The sequence below is a fragment of the Spinacia oleracea genome, chromosome 6 (genome assembly GCF_020520425.1).
Source record: "Spinacia oleracea cultivar Varoflay chromosome 6, BTI_SOV_V1, whole genome shotgun sequence".
NCBI lineage: Eukaryota > Viridiplantae > Streptophyta > Magnoliopsida > Caryophyllales > Amaranthaceae > Spinacia > Spinacia oleracea.
In genome coordinates this window covers 118,777,173-118,796,285 of record NC_079492.1, presented here as the reverse complement: position 1 = coordinate 118,796,285, position 19,113 = coordinate 118,777,173, and the positions used below count along the sequence as shown (strand labels likewise).

The window sequence follows — 19,113 nt, the reverse complement described above, 5'->3', positions numbered from 1 at the left end:
GGTTTTGGGCGGAGGTAGGGCGGCTCGCAGGGTTATTTTGGGGCAGTGGTTGATTGGCAAGGTGATGAAGGTGGCTGGAGGTGGTGGTGGTTGTCGTAGGTGGTGTGGCGAAGAGAAAAGAGGAAGAGGCAGGGGAGGGGGCAGGGGAGTGTGACGAGGGGAGGGAGAGGGAAGGCGGTGGTGCATGCGGTGGTGCTGGGGGGCGACGTTGGTTGGGGTGGTTGTGTGGTGTTGGACGGAGGTGGCAGTGGTGGTAGTCGGTGATTGCAGTGGTGTTTGTTGTGGTGGTTCGATTCACAGGAAACAAAAAGGGAGTGAAATTGGGGTTTTGATTTTGATTTTTGGTTGAGGGAAATTGGTCTCTAATGGTTGGATTTGTAAAGGAAGAAGAGAAAGAATTCAATTCGAATTTTGCAAATGAATGTAGACCATATTGAGGGAAAACAAGAAGGAAGGAAGAAGTTGGTTTCTTCCTCTGGTTCACGTGAAGAGTAGGAAAAGGAGAAAAAATGGAATTTTGTTCTTGAGGGCATTTTGGTCATTTCACAAGATTTGGCTAAAATTTCTGAAATTCGTTGCCATTTTTGGAAATTACTTAAAATAGAAATGTTTAACTAAAATAATTCTTTATAAAAAAAATTCGTTAACGAAACATAAATAAATTTTCGTTTATGAATTTATTATTTAAAATAAATCGTAAAAACGTTTAAATTAACGAAATTCGATTATTCGTAATTATTTAAAACGAAATCAAGTTAATAAATACTTTTAATTTTAATAAATCAAGTTTAAAATTTTCGGGGGTATTACATGTACCTCATAACTTTAGCTTATTTTTGCTTTCTCGTACTACAGTAGGCTGATATCATCTGTTGATGGCTGCCGATTTAGCTTTAATCTCATTTTCTTCTCAATTTTTGAGGATTCCTCGGGTAGTGCCGAGTTTGTTAGTTTGTACTTTTCTTTCCTCAAATATTGAATGGAAAATGGTTTCAGTTTGCTATTCGACTGCTTTATCTATTTTTTCCTTTGTTTATTTTAGATTCTGCAAGTTTATTTAGCCAAGCTTTTCAGGTTCGAAGACTTGTTCGGAAACTTGTCTTCGTTTTGAGATTTTTCGAATCCGTAGATTTTCTAGGAGACTCCTTCTGCCTTGAGTTCTTCGAATCCGTAGATTTGCTAAGAGACTCATCCTGTTTTGAGTTCTTCAAATCCGTAGATCTGCTGAGAGACTCGTTTTGCTTTTGAGTCCTTCAAATCCGTAGATTTGTTTAGACTCGCTTTGGTTTTTGAGTCCTTTAGATCCGTAGATCTGTTCAGTCTTGCTTTGGTTTTGGAGTCCTTCAGATCCGTAGATCTGTTCAGACTTGCTTTGGTTTTGTTCTTCCGACTTCTTGCGGTTCGGGAACTTGGGCAAGGAGTCGGTGGTCTGTCTCTTAGTTATGACCTCGGCGGTCTGTAGGCCTGTTCCGAGATCTTTATAACTTGATTCGAACGACCTTTGTTGCGAACATAATTTCCCAAGGTATCGCAAATCCGTGGATTTTGGACGATACCCTGCGTGCTAACTTTTGAGTTAACCATTTCTTGAAATTTCGTCCAAGGAATGGTCATCTCGGGTTGATTTTAGCTTCGGTGATCCGAGGATCATTTGAGAAGTTGCATGCATATAATGAAATGGTGATAAAATAAGACAGAGAGATACGTTTAATGAAATACATGGGGCCAATGGCTTTCCTTTTCTCATTAAACAACTTACTTGGATTACAAAGAAGGTACTTGCTTATACAAAATATTTCTTGAGAACATCGGCATTCCAATGGTTCTTCAAGATTTGTCCGTCTAACTATTTAAGCATGAAGGTGCCAAATCTCTTCTCGAAGTGAATGATGTATGGCCCTTCCCAAGTTGACGAGAGTTTCCCATGGATCCTTCCTTTTTGAACCGCAACAGCATTTCTGAGCACTAAATCCCCGACCTTCAGAGGTCTGGCGTTGACTCTTCGGTTGTAGTGCTTGCTGACCCTCTGCAAGTAGGCTGCGTTCAAAGTTTTGGCGTCATTCCGAGCTTCATCTAGTAGATCTAGGGCTTCGGACAGAAGTTGGTCATTGCTCTCTCCATGGACTCCATCTTACTTGTTGTACGACTGGATCCTTAAGCTTTCTGTTCCGATCTCCAGAGGGATGACAGCTTCGGCTCTGTATACCAAGTGGAAAGGTGTTTGTCCAGTGGAAAATCAACCCCATCCTCCAAACATGACTTTCACCGCTGATGACTGCCTCGGAGTCCAGTACATACATGAAGAACCCTTGGTAATTTCCATGGATCTCAACAACCACAATGTTCACAGAGTACTGGTCGACGGAGGAGACGCCGTCAATATCATCTTCAGAAACTGCTTCGAGCAGTTGATCCTTGAGGAAGGAGAAGAGTCACTGACGAAGGTCAGTTACCCACTGATCGGATTCAACGGATCCGCATCAGTTCCCCTAGGGAAGATCACCTTACCAGTAACAATTGGCAAAGGCCACGCAACGAGGACCGTCCGAGAAGAATTCTTAGTGATGGATTGCGATTCATGTAGGGGAATACAGTTAAACATAATAACATGTGCGGAAACAATCCCCAAAGCCAGGAAGCATGTATAAAGCACAGATTAAGCATACTTACATTTGAAGCGTGTTTTCCACAAATTGTCAACGAACACGAACTTAGAACTCCACTTGTCGTTCCTCTACTTGGTTCACCGACATGATCAGATCCGTCTTGACTATCGTAGCTTAGACAATCGATCAAGATACTTTGCTTTTGGGAAGAACTCACTTTGGAGGCACAGAGAGAATTAGGGTTCTCCGTGACTCTAGGGTTTGAGTATGACTGAATTGTGTGTGTTAGAAAATACAATTAACCTATGTATTAAATGATGTAACCGACCAAGACTTAACAAGCCTTGACCGGCCACACACACGAGCACACGGACCACAGCCCGCCGCCCAACAACACACACTGCAGGCCGAAGCCCACAGTGCGCGCACGCCGAGCAGCTGGGCCATGGGCCGGCTCGCTCGTCGCTTGCGTGTTGCTGCTGTTGCGTGCTCGCGCCCAGTGGGCTGGCTTCTAGCCTTTGCTTGCGAGCTTGCTGGCTCGTTGGGCCTTGCATGCTTGCGTGCTTGGCTCGACGGGCCGGCAACTCCGATGCCCTTTGTATTCGCGATTAATATATTTCCGATATTATTTATAGTTTCGTATACGACGAATCACCGTCGTACGATATGATTTATTCGTGTCGCCCAACTTATGAATATTCGCGATACGATATACGATTCCGACGCAAGGTCGTATCGTATAATACGTTTTCCAACTAATTCCCGAAAAGCTATTAAATGAATTTCCGATTCATTTAATCCGGTGATCTGTTACGTGTCATTGGTGTAACCTTGTAGGTTCAGTCAAGAGTAATCTGTGAGTTTAATATTCATTAGAACTCACTGATCGGAAGCATTGCTCCAGCTAGCTGTTCCGATCACTTGATCTCACTGAATTAATTGTTCGCAATTAATCTGAACCTTGGTATTAGACTTAATGTACCTTGGGTGAAGGACATATTTCCTTCAGTCTCCCACTTGTCATTCAGACAAGTGTGCATTCACATTCCTTTGTCACTTTATGTTACTTACTAAACATAAGGTAAGATCCAAGTCATCCTTATTAGGTCCAGAAGTGTTTCTCGGATTACAGAGCTCAACTGTTAAAATTTTGCAGAAGGTTAAGCCTTAACCATTCGGAGCACGTCCATGCATTTTACAGTATCTAACTCTCCGAGAGGCCTTGTTACACAACAACACCATATACTATCAAAGATAGGAGGACAATCCATTCTTGAAATCTATGAACACTCACTTTGATTCATAGTACGCCCAATCACTCCTTTTATAGCCTCCTTTTACGGTGCGACGTTTAGCGAGCATCAAAGCGAACTAATTCTCAAACGAGCAGACATAATCGCTCATGTTCTGAGGAACGGTTTCTAATCACCATTAATGAGAACTACCTATGACATGACTTTAATCTCTTAAAGCGTTCTCATGGTCAATCCGATACAAGATCCAATAAGTATCTATGCAAAAGATTCTGACATCCAGTCACTCTAGTTCAAGAAACAGAACTAAGTAATCTACTTGCAATCTAATCTTCATTAGTCATTGGTCGTCCACCTTTCAATGACCTGGATTAGGGATCCTTTGTGACTTCAATATTCAAGTTCACTTATGGGTGTTTCTTTGTCGAAGAATCCATCTTGACATCCCGTTTGAATGATTTAAATCACATGGACTCATCATTTAATACTAAACCAAAATTAAATGAATATGAAATAATAAATTTCATAAATATGAAATGGTTAAACCAATTGTTTTAAACATAGATCTAACAGATGTTCTAAAACAATACTTAGAAAATCATAGCCATTCTCCAACATGCTTGATTCCCATGGTTGCTACATGTGCGTTGTGTTTCACTTGTGGCAACGGTTTAGTCAATGGATCTGCGACGTTGTCGTCAGTTCCAACCTTGCAAATCTCAATTTCTTTTCTTTCAACGATCTCTCGAAGTATATGAAATCGCCGCAGTCGTCAATTCCTAGGCTCCTTTTCCTGGGAAATGGCTCCGCTATTGTCGCAATACAAAGCCATTGGTCCTTTAATGGAGGGGACAACCCCAAGTTCTTCGATGAACTTCCGAATCCAAACAGCTTCCTTTGCTGCTTCTGAGGCAACAATGTACTCGGCTTCAGTTGTAGAATCCGCAATAGTGCTTTGCTTAGCACTTTTCCAGCTTACTGCTCCGCCGTTGAGGCAGAACACAAACCCAGACTGTGATCTGAAATCATCTCTGTCGGTTTGAAAGCTTGCGGCTGTGGCCCTTAACAATCAACTCATCTGTACCACCATAAACTAGAAACTGATCCTTAGTCCTTTTCAAGTACTTTAGGATGTTCTTGGCTGCAGTCCAATGCGCCTCACCTGGTTCTGACTGGTACATGCTCGTTGCACTGAGTGCGGACGAAACATCCGGCCTTGTACAAATTATAGCATACATGATGGATCCAATAGCCAAAGCGTATGGAATTCCACTCATCTTTCTACGCTCATCAGATGATTTGGGACACTGATTCTTGCTTAGATATGTGCCATGTGACATGGGTAGATGGCCTCTCTTGGCTTCCATCATATTGAACCTAGCTAGCACTTTGTCAATGTAAGTGCTTTGGCTTAGTCCAATCATCCTCTTAGATCTATCCCTATAGATCTTGATGCCCAATATGTATTGTGCCTCTCCTAAGTCCTTCATTGAGAAACACTTCCCAAGCAAAGTCTTTACAGACTCCAACATAGGAATGTCGTTTCCAATAAGCAGTATGTCATCAACATACAAGACTAGGAATGCAATTTTACTCCCACTGACCTTTTTGTATACACAAGATTCGTCCTGATTCTTGATAAAGCTAAACTTATTGACTGCTTCATCAAATCGTTTATTCCAACTCCTTGATGCCTGCTTTAGTCCGTAGATGGACTTCTTAAGCTTGCATACCTTTCCTTGGTTCTTTTGATCGACAAAACCCTCCGGCTGCGTCATAAACACCGTCTCTTCAAGAACACCATTCAATAAGGCATTTTTGACATCCATTTGCCATATTTCATAGTCATGAAAAGCGGCAATCGCAAGGACTATCCAAATAAACTTAAGCATCGCGACTGGAGAAAAGGTTTTATCGTAGTCAACGCCGTGAACTTGCTTGTAACCTTTTGCTACCAATCTATCCTTGTATATGTATACAATTCCATCTTTGTCTTTCTTCAACTTCAAGAATCATTTGCATCCGATAGGTGTGAACCCATCCGGCAAATCAACCAAATCCCAGACTTGATTTTCAGACATGGAGTCTATTTCAGATTTCATGGCCTCTAACCATTTAGTGGAGATTGGGGTTGTCCTAGCTTGCTTGTAAGTCATAGGTTCATCACTATCCAATATGAGAACCTCTAAGTTTTCAGTCAAGAGGACGCCTGTCCATCTGTCTGGCTGAAAAATAGTTCTACATGACTTACGAGGGGCAACAACGTTTTGAGGAACTACTCCCACTGGCTCTTCTAAAGATCTTGGAGGTTCATCAACCTGAACTGCTTCTAAAGAGTTATGAGTTCGTTGTTCATCTCAAATCTCTTCGAGGTCTATTATTTTCCCACTTGTCAATTTGGAAATATGATTTCTTTCCAAAAAGACACCGTCACCAGCAACGAAGACCTTGTTGTCTGACTTGTTGTAGAAATAATACCCCTTTGTTTCTTTTGGATACCCAACGAAGAAACATTTGTCAGATTTAGGTTGTAGCTTTTCCGAAATTAATCGCTTGACATATGCTTCGCAACCCCAAATCTTTAGAAAAGACAACTTTGGAAGTTTCCCAATCCATAATTCGTATGGAGTGTTTTCAACAGCTTTTGACGGAGCACGATTTAGTGTGAGTGCTGCAGTTTGCAACGCATGTCCCCATAACTGTAAAGGAATTTCGGCCTGACCCATCATTGACCTGACCATATCGAGTAAGGTCCTGTTTCTCCGTTCTGACACTCCATTCCATTGAGGTGTCCCCGGAGCAGTCAATTCAGAAAGAATACCGCATTCTTTTAGATGGTCATCAAACTCGTGGCTAAGATATTCACCTCCTCGATCCGATCTTAGAGCTTTGATTTTCTTGCCATGTTGATTCTCTACTTCATTTTGAAATTCTCGGAATTTCTCAAACGATTCAGACTTGTGCTTCATTAAGTAAATATAGCCATATCTACTGAATTCGTCCGTAAACGTTATGAAATAGCTGAACTCACCTCTAGCTTTCGTACTCATAGGCCCACATACGTCCGTGTGTATTAGCCCTAGTAGTTCGCTTGCTCTTTCTCCCACCTTTGAGAAAGGTTGCTTTGTCATTTTTCCAAGTAAACAAGATTCGCATTGATCAATCTTCTCTAAGTCGAATGATTCTAGAATTCCTTTGTGTTGAAGTAATTCCATGCGGCTTTGTGTTTATATGGCCTAATCGACAATGCCACAAAAATGTGAGATTCCAATCACCAGTTTTAGCCTTTTTGGTATTTATGTTATAAATGTGTTTGCTCGTATCTAGCACATATAGACCGTTTTCTTGTTGTGTTGAACCATAAAATATTCCATTCAAAGCAAAAGAACAACTAGTGTCTTTAAATTGAAAACTAAAACCTTTAGAATCCAAACTTGAAACGGAAATAATGTTTCTGGTGATACTAGGAACGTAGTAACAGTTTTCTAGTTCCAGAACAAAACCACTAGGCAAAGAAATAAAATAAGATCCTACGGCTAATGCAGCAATCCGTGCTCCATTTGCCACGCATAGATCCATCTCGCCTTTATCAAGCTTTCTACTTCTCCTTAGTCCCTGCGAATTGGAACATAAGTGTGAGCCACAACCAGTATCTAATACCCAATAAGTAGCATTTGCAAGATTACAATGTATAACATACATACCTGAAGTAGAAGCAACGTTCCCGTTCTTCTCATCTTCCTTTTTCTTCAAGCAATCCCTCTTCCAATGCCCCTTCTTCTTGCAGTAGAAGCATTCAGAGTCGGCAGGAGAACGAGTCACCCTTTTCTGTTTACCAGAACTGGTGCCGTTGGACTTGGATGAGGGAGTAGCCTTTCCCTTACCCTTATTGCCCTTATTCTTGCCTGATTTCTTGAAGTTCTTGCCCTTACGCACCATACCCATATCGTGCTTATTCTCTTGCTTAAGCGTCTTTTCAGCGGTTTTCAGCATACCGTGAAGCTCAGTAACATATTTCTCCATGATGTTCATGTTGTAATTCAACTTGAACTGATCATATCCATTATGAAGTGAATGGAGAATGATGTCAATATCCATTTCATTTGAGACGTCAGAATCTAGAGCTCTCATGTTCACAAAGAATCCAATCATTTTAAGAACATGTGGGCTCACTGGTTCTCCTTTCTTGAGCTTAGTCTCAAGGATCAACCTCCGAGTCTCGAAACTTTCGATTCTGGCTTGGTCCTGAAACATGTTCTTCAACTCCGAGATGATTTGGTAAGCATCCGAGTTAATGAACGTTTTATGAAGTTCAGGACTCATGGATGCAAGCATCACACATTTGACATCCCTGTTGGCCTGAATCCAACGATTAAGGGAAGCTTGAGTTACCTCCGGCCCAGCCTCTTCCGGTAACTCTTCCTCAAGGACATATTCCTTTTCCTCATGCATAAGAACTATTTGCAAGTTCCTTTGCCAGTCTAGGAAATTGTTGCCATTCAACTTCTCTTTGTCGAGAATTGAACGCAGGTTGAAAGTGTTATTGTTTGCGGCCATTTGATTACTACAATCGAAAAGAATTTGCAATAAATAACCATTCATAAACTTTAATAACTTTGAAATAAAAGCTAGCATGCAATCATTAAAGATATTAAACATTTCATTCATGCAAAAAGCAAAAACATGGTCCAAAAAGAATGAAACGATTCCAAGACCCCAAAAGTCCTAAATCCTGAAGCAGCTCTGGCATGTCTTAAGTAGTTTAAGATTTTAGGTAAGCAAAACCTATTGTTAGTAATCTCCAAATTACTCTTGGTTAATAAATTAATACCATAATTTATCCCATTGCCACAACATAATGCCATTGTTGTTTGAGTTGAAACCACAATCAACGTGCTCATTTGGGATGCCTTACTACCTAAGTCAACTAAAATAGCACCTCGCTTTGGCGTAAATGATGAATCATATTTATATAGGGTATTTTAGGCTCATTTAGGTTGCATTTCTAGGCATTTCTCTCATTTTTGTTGCATTTAGAGTCATTATTGCATAAGTCGCCGTTATCGTACTCTATTACGCTCCGTTTGTGTTTTCTTTGATATTTCAGGTGATTTTACAATCATTTGGATGTTTCTGGAGATTTAGAGGTGGGTCGAATGGCTATCGGATGGTTCGTATTGAAAACTTCATGTTTGATCGGAAAATGAAGTTTTCGGAAATGATTTGCGGAAGTTCCGGTTCACTTAGCTTGATTTATTCGGCCATCGAGGCAATTCGTTATTTTGGATGACACGAGGCTAGTTTCTGATGCTCGCCATAAAATCTTGGTAATGTGGGAAGCATCGTCGCAACATCGTACCTGAATCGTGCAATGTGGCCACATCGAAGTGCTTTATGCCCACATCTAGAGCTTTGTGGCTGCACCCAGCCCGCAGCACCCCGTCGCTTCACTAAATCGTCTGCCATGCTCACAGCGAAGTGCTACGCCCACAGCAAGAAGTGCTGCACCCACATCAAGGGTTGCTGCGCCCACATCTCACTCACGCTTCACTAAGCAGTTGCTGGCTTGCTCACAGCGCAAGGCTGCGCCCACAGTGCGTCCAGGCCGACGAATACCATATTGTGTATGTCTCTCACGCCATCGACCAATCGTTGACGACTTCTATTTTTATTTTCTCATTTATTTATTTATTATTATTTCAGAAATAGGAAGCCTATAAATATTGAAGGGAATTATATTCCTAGGGCTCTTATGTTATTTTTCTGGCTTAGAATTCTTTGAACGATTATTTTTACTTTTCTCTTTTAATTGTCGAACGCTTTTCTGATTTCATTCATTCATCAATCTAAGGTAAATTCATAATTTCTCTTGCTTTAATTCAAATTTATTATTTTCGTTCCTTAGATTAATTCGTTCGTTGATTATGAATTCTATTCTTATTATTTGTTTCATGATTATTAAATTAATTATGAGCGAGTAGTCCTTTTCTAGGGCTAAGTAAGGGAAGCCTTGTTTATACCATAATCGTTATGCATTAAAGTTCGTTAATTTATAGATTATGATTGAGTAATTCCAATTGATTTGTTCTTAATCGTTGATTCATGTTATCGGCCAATTTCATGGATTAATTATCTAGCTAATAGGAATTAGAATCGAAAGATCGTGTTTTTAGAGGCTTTGTAAAATTGGCAATTCTGATTATGTTAGCGATCGTACTGCATATATTGAATTGAAAGTGTTAAGACCCGACCGTAGGATTAGCATGTACTTTAATTATTCAGCCTAGTTTATTCGTTGTCGAATTGAATTGTGTTATTGGATTGGTATAAGCATGGTGAACCGAACAGACGCCCTAGACCTTTAATTCAATGATAAATTACGCATTTTTATTATTGCTTTAGCTTTAGTAGTTAATACTCAAACTCAACTTTCGTTATTGAAATAGTTCGTATAATTGGGCAAAAACTAATAGAACTTGTCTCCCTGTGGGATCGACCCGTATTTGCTAAGTATCTGCTAACAACAGACACCGTGCACTTGCGGTATCACTTTTTAACTCATCAAGTTTTTGGCGCCGTTGCCGGGGAGACGGCTAGATTTTATTAGTTTTAGTTTGATTATTTGAACTGTTTCCATTGTCTCATTGGAACTGAGAGTTCCAATTGAGGCAAATCTCACTGCGTTTTCTTTCGTTGTTGTTTATGCCCAGGTCTGCCAGAACGGGTACCTTGGTTCCTCCCGATCCCGTTCTCGGAAAGACCCTTCTCAACTAAAAAAGCAACAGAAAAAGAAGAAGCAGTCAGGGTCCCAAGACTCACAGACTCCACCGAGTCACACGATGTCTAAATCCCTGAAATCATATGGGGTTTCTTCCTCGAATAGTGTTCCGACTGGGCTCACAATGCCAACTATTGATGCAGTCAACTTTGAGATCAAGCCCGCTCTAATCTCCATGGTCTCACAAAGTCAATATGGTGGCCATCCATCTGAGGAACCCACCAACCATTTGCAGAGGTTCAACCAACTGTGTGGTACTATCAAGCATCAAGGGGTCACTCAAGACCAATTGAAAGTCATGTTGTTTGGTTTTAGCCTTCGTGTTAGGGCTCTGACATGGTTGAATGATGTCAAGGAGACAGAGTGGAGTGCTATTTCACAGGCCTTTCTAGAAGAATTCTTTCCACCCACCAAGACTGCTGAAATAAGGCATAAGCTGACTACATTCACTCAAGAACCTGGTGAATCACTTCGAGAAGCCTGGGATAGATTCAAGGCTTTGCAGCGGTCGTGTCCGCATCACAACATTGAAAAATGGTTCTTGGTTCAGATTTTCTACCATGGTTTGCAAGATGAAACAAAGAACACGGTTGATTCTGCTGCTGGGGGTGTTTTTCTTGACAAAGAAGTGGATGCAGGTTATGATTTTCTTGCCAATTTAGCTGCCAACCATTACAGCACCACCCGATCCGCATCTAAGAAGGGAAAATTGGATGTCGATGCTTATGCTCTATTGTCCTCACAAGTGGCAGCCTTGAACCTGAAGATCGATTCTTTGAAGGCTCCTCAGTCTAGTACACCCCCAATGAGTATCAATGCTATGTCTAGTGTAGCTCCAGTGACAACTTCTTACTGCGAAGTATGTGGCATCCAAGGTCACTTTGGTCATGAGTGCTCTTTTAGTTTACAGGATACTACGCAATTGGAGCAAGTGAATGCTTTTCAACAGAGACAACCCAATGACCCATATTCCAATTCATTTAATCCAGGTTGGAGGAATCATCCAAATTTCTCATATCGGGCCAACAATGTTCAGAATCCTCCGCCCCAACAACAATGGTCGCAACCACAGTTCCATCCACCTCAGGCACATGTTGCTAGGCCTCCATTTCCACAAGGAGCCTCACATAATGCTCCCCCGGGGTTTAATAGGCCCCCGCACCAAGGCTATCAACAACAAGCCTTTCAGACCAGTGCTACTCCAGAGCCTAACATGGGTGATCTGTATAAGCTCATTGCAAATATGCAGAAGACCGCAAAGATAGCCCAAAAGAACCATGATGAGAGCATCAAAGAGTTGAAGAATCAGAATAGAATTTTGGAGAATCAAGTTGCTCAACTTGCTGACACTCTATCTCAAAGGCAACCGGGTACACTACCAGGGCAACCTACTCCGCCCCAGAACAGAGAAAGTGCCAATGCTATCACTCTTAGAAGTGGCACTAAATATAATGGACCCCCGATGCCCACTGATGATGCGACTCTTGCTAAGGGGAACACAGATGGACCAGAGAAAGCAATTGATGTAGAACCTCAAGTCTCGAAAGTTGAAAATGCTGATGACGTTGGCGCAAATAAGGGGAAGGAGAAGATCTCTGATTCTCTCCCTATTGTGCCTAAGCTTCCTTTCCCTCATCGGATGCAGAAAACTAAGGTCGATCAACAGCTTGGTAAGTTCTTGGCAATGGTCAAGAATCTTGAGGTAACGGTCCCTTTTACTGATTTAATATCTCAAGTTCCTGTTTATGCAAAATTTTTGAAAGAGATGATCATTAAGAAAAGGGATTATGGTGGTGTGGAGAGAGTCACTCTAACTGAAGAGTGTAGTGCGATATTGCAAAATAAGTCTCCACCCAAACTTAAGGATCCGGGTAGTTTTTCCATCCCCTGTCATGTAGGTGCATTGTTCGTTGATAAAGCATTGTGTGATTTAGGTGCAAGTGTGTCTGTCATGCCCCTTTCTGTTTGTAATAGGTTGAATATGGGAAAACTAAAATGCACACAAATCATGTTGCAAATGGCATATCGTTCTATAAAGTATCCCTTGGGTATTTTGGAGGATGTTCCTGTCCGGGTGGGGAAATTCTACATTCCTGTTGATTTTGTAGTGCTAGATATGGAGGAGGATAGTCAAATCCCCATAATTTTGGGTAGGCCATTTTTATGTACTGCAGGTGCTGTCATTGATGTCAAGTCTGGGTCTCTTACTTTGAGTGTTGGAGATGATACTGTTACTTTTAATCTAACCAATGCTGTGAGGTCTCCTATGCTTGAGAATACTTGTTGCAGGATTGACATTGTAGAAGAGATTTCTCTAGAAAACATCCCTCGGATGTTGTATGATGATCTATTGCTGGCGACTCTCACCTTGGAGGCCCGAAAAGGAGAAGGAGATTGTGAGATTGATTCCTTGATCTCGGATTTAGATGGAAGTGAAGCTGAGAAGGTCGATGGTTTTGAGGTATTAGAAACTGTTTGCTCTATTTCCGAGCCACAGGTAACGAAAGTAGAACTATAACCATTACCATCTCACCTTAAATATGCATTTCTTGATGATAATGAGGATTTTCCTGTGATCGTTAATGCTGCACTCGATGAAAGCCAGCTTTCTAAGCTTCTGACCGTGCTCCGTATGCACAAAAAGGCAATCAGGTATAGCATTGACGATCTCAAGGGCATTAGTCCTGACTTTTGTATGCATAGAATTAATTTGGAAGCAGATCACCGCCCTCGCATCCAGCCACAACGTCGTTTGAATCTTAATATGCAAGATGTGGTGAGAAAAGAGGTAGTGAAACTACTTGACGCGGGCATCATCTATCCCATTTCAGATTCTAAATGGGTGAGTCCGGTGCAAGTCGTTCCCAAGAAGGGGGGGACAACGGTTGTTAAGAATGATAAGGATGAGCTTATCCCCACTCGTGTTGTTACAGGTTGGCGTATGTGTATAGATTATCGAATGTTGAATACGGCCACCTTGAAGGATCACTTTCCCCTCCCCTTTATTGATCAGATGCTAGAAAGATTAGCAAAACACAACTTTTTCTGTTATTTGGATGGACATTCAGGTTTCTTTCAGATTCCCATTCACCCAGACGACCAGGAGAAGACGACGTTCACTTGTTCTTATGGAACTTTTGCATACCGCAGAATGCCGTTTGGTTTGTGCAACGCCCCTACTACATTCCAAAGTTGTATGATGGCCATTTTTTCTGACTTCATCGAGGATATCATGGAGGTATTTATGGATGATTTTAGTGTTTATGGTTCTGTAGACACCTACTTTTGTCCCCATTCCCGAAAGGGAAAGGTTCGATGATGAAAACATAAATCTCCACTTGACAACGCATCCCCTATAAAATAACGAATCTCAATTCCCCTTTTCATTTCACCCGAAACCTGCTATTTATGGAAACCTGCTAAAAATAGTAACTGCCGTAAAAGGTAGCTTCTAGAAGTGGCAAGTCATAAAAGATAGAAACCTGTCAGAACTAGGTGTTGCACTCCAACATAAACCCTAAATGAGATAGAAAACTGCGAGAATCCTATTCCTAATATGATTCGGAAATAAGAATTACGTATTAATTAAAATCCTAACGAGCCTAGAGTTCGTAACGGGCCCAGACGCATTCCGTCATGAAATTGATACGCACTAAAAGACTCGATTAAGTCTCAAACACTACGGATTTCAGGAATCCGAATCTGACTAAGAAAACAGCCCAAACCCTATTTTCAACGCTTGGCTCTGGGCGCCGAAATCTTCGGCGCCCAGGCCTGGGCGCTGAAAATACCTGGGTACATGTTTTTTCCTAATTCTTTGTGGATTAGAACTCTGCAATTCTATCTTTCCACGGACTCTTCCCTATAAATACAGCCCCAAATTCGACGTGAAAAGAACACACACAACACACAATTCGTATTCTGAGTATTGACTCCAACCCTTAGCCTAAGCCTCTCGCTGCGAAATTGTTCACGCGTTCTGTCGCAATCGATCCATAAATCGAACAGAACGTATCCTGTCCCATAATTTGAGATTCGTTAAATAAAAAGGAGAAATAGCAAAGTCAAAGTGGTTAGTTTTCTGAGAACCGTGACGCACCTCTCAAGGGTGCGTCGTAATGTGTCCTTTCTCGATGATTTAATTTCTTTCCTCGCCCTTTTTATGAACTGTTAAACTAACTAAATCTGATTGTTCTACCACGCCTTACAAATATAATATTTTTGGGAAATTGGATTATCATGCTAGGTCCCTTAATGCTATTTAAATCAGATAATCGCGATCGATCTAGTATTATATGTTGCATATTGCTAAAATCAACTCAGATTAGTTTAATAGTTAACGCATGTCCCTTCAATTATTTATGCTGAGCTAGTAAGGATATCCTGCCTCTGGAGTTATCGACGAGCGAGTACTCCTCTCGGTAGTTACAGTCCCCCGAACCCTCAATCTCTACCTTGCGGGTGTATGTTGAGAGATCCCCACACCAGGGATCACAAGGGAACCTACGGCCGTCGTGGTCTAACATAATTGCACTCCCTTTATGTCACGATAACCGGGTTTTGTCAGTTTTTCTCATTGTCGTTAAAAACTGAATGGCGACTCCTATATTACTAGTCAATTGGGTGTAAACTCACAGGAAATCCAATTACACTTTATTGAATAAAAAGAATCGTCACACCCACGAGGGACGAGGTCACGCATTAGCCTCGTGCTTTTTCGACCCCCTCACAGGTTCTGACTTTGATGTATGTTTGCATAATCTCTCTAAAGTGCTTAAACGTTGTTCTGAAGTGAATTTGGTATTGAACTGGGAAAAGTGCCACTTTATGGTCAATGAAGGAGTGGTACTTGGTCATCTTATTTCTGAACGTGGCATCCAAGTTGACCGAGCAAAGATTGAGGTGATTGAGAAACTTCCCCCTCCTGTGAATGTCAAGGGAGTGAGGAGTTTTCTCGGTCATGCGGGTTTCTATCGCCATTTCATAAAAGATTTTTCAAAAATTGCGAAACCCCTCACTCAATTATTTCTCAAGGATGCCACATTTGACTTCATTGATGCTTGTTTGGAGTCTTTCGACAGGATTAAGAAAGCATTGATAACTGCTCCAATCATTCAGCCTCCGGATTGGGATTTGCCGTTCGAAATTATGTGTGATGCGAGTGATTATGCTGTTGGAGCAGTGCTTGGCCAAAGAAAGAACAAGGTGTTGCATGCCATCTATTATGCAAGCAAAACCTTGGATGGAGCTCAGATGAATTATGCTACTACTGAGAAAGAGCTCCTTGCGGTTGTTTATGCTCTTGACAAATTTCGGACGTATCTTGTTGGTTCGAAAGTCATTGTACACACTGATCATGCCGCCCTGAAGTATTTGTTGGCCAAGAAAGAGGCCAAACCGAGACTTATTCGATGGATTCTTCTTCTCCAGGAATTTGATTTGGAGATCCGGGATAAGAAGGGTGCAGAGAATGTTGTTGCAGATCATCTCTCTCGGTTGAAATTTCAATCTAGCACAGACGGGCCTATCAATGATTCATTTCCTGACGATCATCTATTCTCTGTGTCTACTCAATCCCCATGGTATGCGGACTTTGCAAACTTTTGTGTTGGTGGCTCCCATCCTCCGGAGTTGACATATCAACAACGTAAGAGATTCTACCATAATGCTAAGCGGTATTTTTTGGGATGATCCACATTTGTATCGGAAGTGTGCCGATGGTATGTTTCGTAGGTGTGTAGCGGATTGGGATACCCACGGGGTTCTTAAGCATTGCCACAGTTTACCTTCTAGTGGTTATCTTGGTGCTATTCCGACCGCCCATCGAACTCTTCAAAGTGGTTTCTATTGGCCTTCTATATTCAAGGATGCTCGTTTCTTTTGCAATGCATGTGACGAATGTCAACGAACGGGCAACGTTTCGAAAAGGCAAGAGCTACCACAGACCGGAATTCTTGAGGTTGAGCCATTCGATGTATGGGGCATTGATTTTATGGGACCGTTCCCTTCTTCATGTGGGAATCGGTACATCTTGGTTGCCGTTGATTATGTTACAAAGTGGGTGGAAGCTATTGCATCGCCAACCAACGACTCTAACGTCGTAAAGAAGCTTTTCAAGAAAATCATCTTTCCGCGCTTCGGAGTCCCAAGGGTCGTGATTAGTGATGGGGGTTCACATTTTCATCAACGGACTTTCAAGGCTCTTCTGAAGAAGCACGGAGTTACTCAAAAGGTTGGCATGGCTTATCATCCTCAAACGAGTGGCCAAGTCGAAGTTTCTAATCGACAGATCAAGAGAATTCTCGAAAAACTGGTCAACAAGTCTCGAAAGGATTGGTCGTTGAAGTTGGATGACACATTGTGGGAGTTGCGCACGGCCTACAAGACTCCGTTAGGGACAACTCCGTATCGGTTGGTGTATGGCAAAGCTTGTCATTTACCGGTTGAAATGGAATATCTCTCCAAATGGGCCGTCAAGGAGATCAATATGGATTTAGAAGCGGCCGGTGAAGCGAGACTTCTTCAATTGAATGAGCTAGATGAACTTCGGTTTGAATCTTACGAGAATCATAGGCTCTATAAGGAGCAAACGAAGAAGTTTCATGATAAGATGATCCAGAAACGAGAGTTCAACATCGGTGATAAGGTCTTGCTTTATAATTCACGATTACGGCTTTTCCCAGGAAAGCTTAAGTCTAGATGGTCCGGACCCTTTACTGTCACTGACGTCAAGGAACATGGAGCTATTGAGGTTGCTAGTGACAATGGCACCAAATTTAAAGTGCACGGTCAACGTTTGAAGCTATACACTGAAGGAGCGTTTATCGGAAAATTGGAGACGATCTATCTCTCGATCCTCCCATCGACGCTTGATTTTTGAGGTTTGGAGTCAAGCTAATGACTTAAAACGAGCGCTTATCTGGAGGCAACCCGATCCCTAACTCTCTCTTATTTCAATTTTTGTAAATTATTTCTATTTTATTTTTTTATTTTTTTATTTTTTTATTTCTATTTTTTATTTATTAGGTTAATTTAATTTACTTTTAGTTTATTTTATTTTTAGTTTAGTTTTCCGTTCTTCGTTTTTATTTATTTATTTTGTTTATTTAATTTTACTAACGAAACTAACATTTATGTCTAGTGATGTTTGACTCTATTTTGAAGGTTCTGTAGGCACGAGATCAATTTTTTAGTGTTCAACTCAGGTAATTCCGGAGTTTCGATGCATCGACAAGCCACGCTAGGAACGTGTGACAACAAGCATTGTGGGCGGAGCTCACCCTCGCAGCTCCCAGCGTCGAGCTCGCGCATCCTGTGGGCGCACCACTTAGTCGCAGCCAGCTCACTCCCCTCCCTCGCCCCTTCTGCCTTGCTCGCAGCAGTTATCTGCGCCCGCAGCTCGTCCCTCCCTCGCCCCTTCTGCCTTGCTCGCAGCAATCTGCTGTGGGCGCAGCTCGTCTCTCCCTCGCCTAGCGCAGCCAACCCGCATCCCCTCACCTGCGCCCGCAGCACTTGGTCGCAGCCAGTTCAATCCTATCCCTCGCCCGTATCTGCCTTGCACGCAGCAAACTGCTGTGGCCGCAGCGAGAACCCCTTCACATATATATAAAAAAAAAATACCGTCCACAACCACCCACCACCCTCTTCGAACCCGCGACCCCTTCCCATCACCATACTCCTCTCCTTCTCCAACCCCTCAACCACCATCAGCGAGCCGTCGCCGGCGCTACATCAGGTGGTCGGAGAAACACCCACCCAGCCCCACTCGCCCTCACCAACGAAACCCAGCCCCTTTTTCCCCATAAATCTCAAACCCTAATTTTGAAATCAATTTGGGGGTTCTTTCTATTCTGTTAATTGATGCAATTGAGTGACATTTGGGCATTATTGGAGCATACTACAATTGGTTTTCAATCATCTAATTGAATTCATTGCTTGGAATTGGTGTAAGTGAAATTTTTTATCCAATTAATTTCACTTTTGCCTCTACTTTGCCATATTTGAGAGATCTTGTTGCCTCATTCTTGGTGTTGGAGATTAATTGATTGATTATTGTGAGTTTATTGTGGCAATTGTTCATTGATAATAATTGATCGAATACTTGATTGTTCTTGTCACAATTGTGGATTAGAATTGGTGAATTTTATGCTTGAATTTGGTGAACTTGTGTTGCGGTTGCCTCTACATTGTTGTCTTTGGTGAATTGGAGTAAGAATCATGATCCCTACCAAGAGAAATATACCAAAGGCTAAGGCGAATTCCACCGCCCTTGAGCCTAAGAAATCTATTGAGAAAAAGAAGCCCACATCAAAGCCTAAACCCGCACCCAAATCTAAAGACAAATCCAAGCATCGTGCATCCACTTCCACTACACCCCCACCGTCACCCCCTACAAATGACCCCGCCCCCCCTCCATCATCTCATCAATTCACATTCCCTTGGCTTAGCGAAAGGCAACAAGCCTTTTGCATTGATT

General features: G+C 41.9%; 1 non-coding gene across 1 annotated transcript; it reads right to left on the bottom strand.

The window, feature by feature from the left end:
* Positions 1-11,059: 11,059 nt before the first annotated feature.
* On the bottom strand, positions 11,060-11,165 carry LOC130464673 (small nucleolar RNA R71). Its single transcript, XR_008925035.1, has one exon. It is a non-coding gene; the product is annotated as a small nucleolar RNA R71 (small nucleolar RNA).
* Between the last annotated feature and the right edge of the window lie 7,948 nt (positions 11,166-19,113).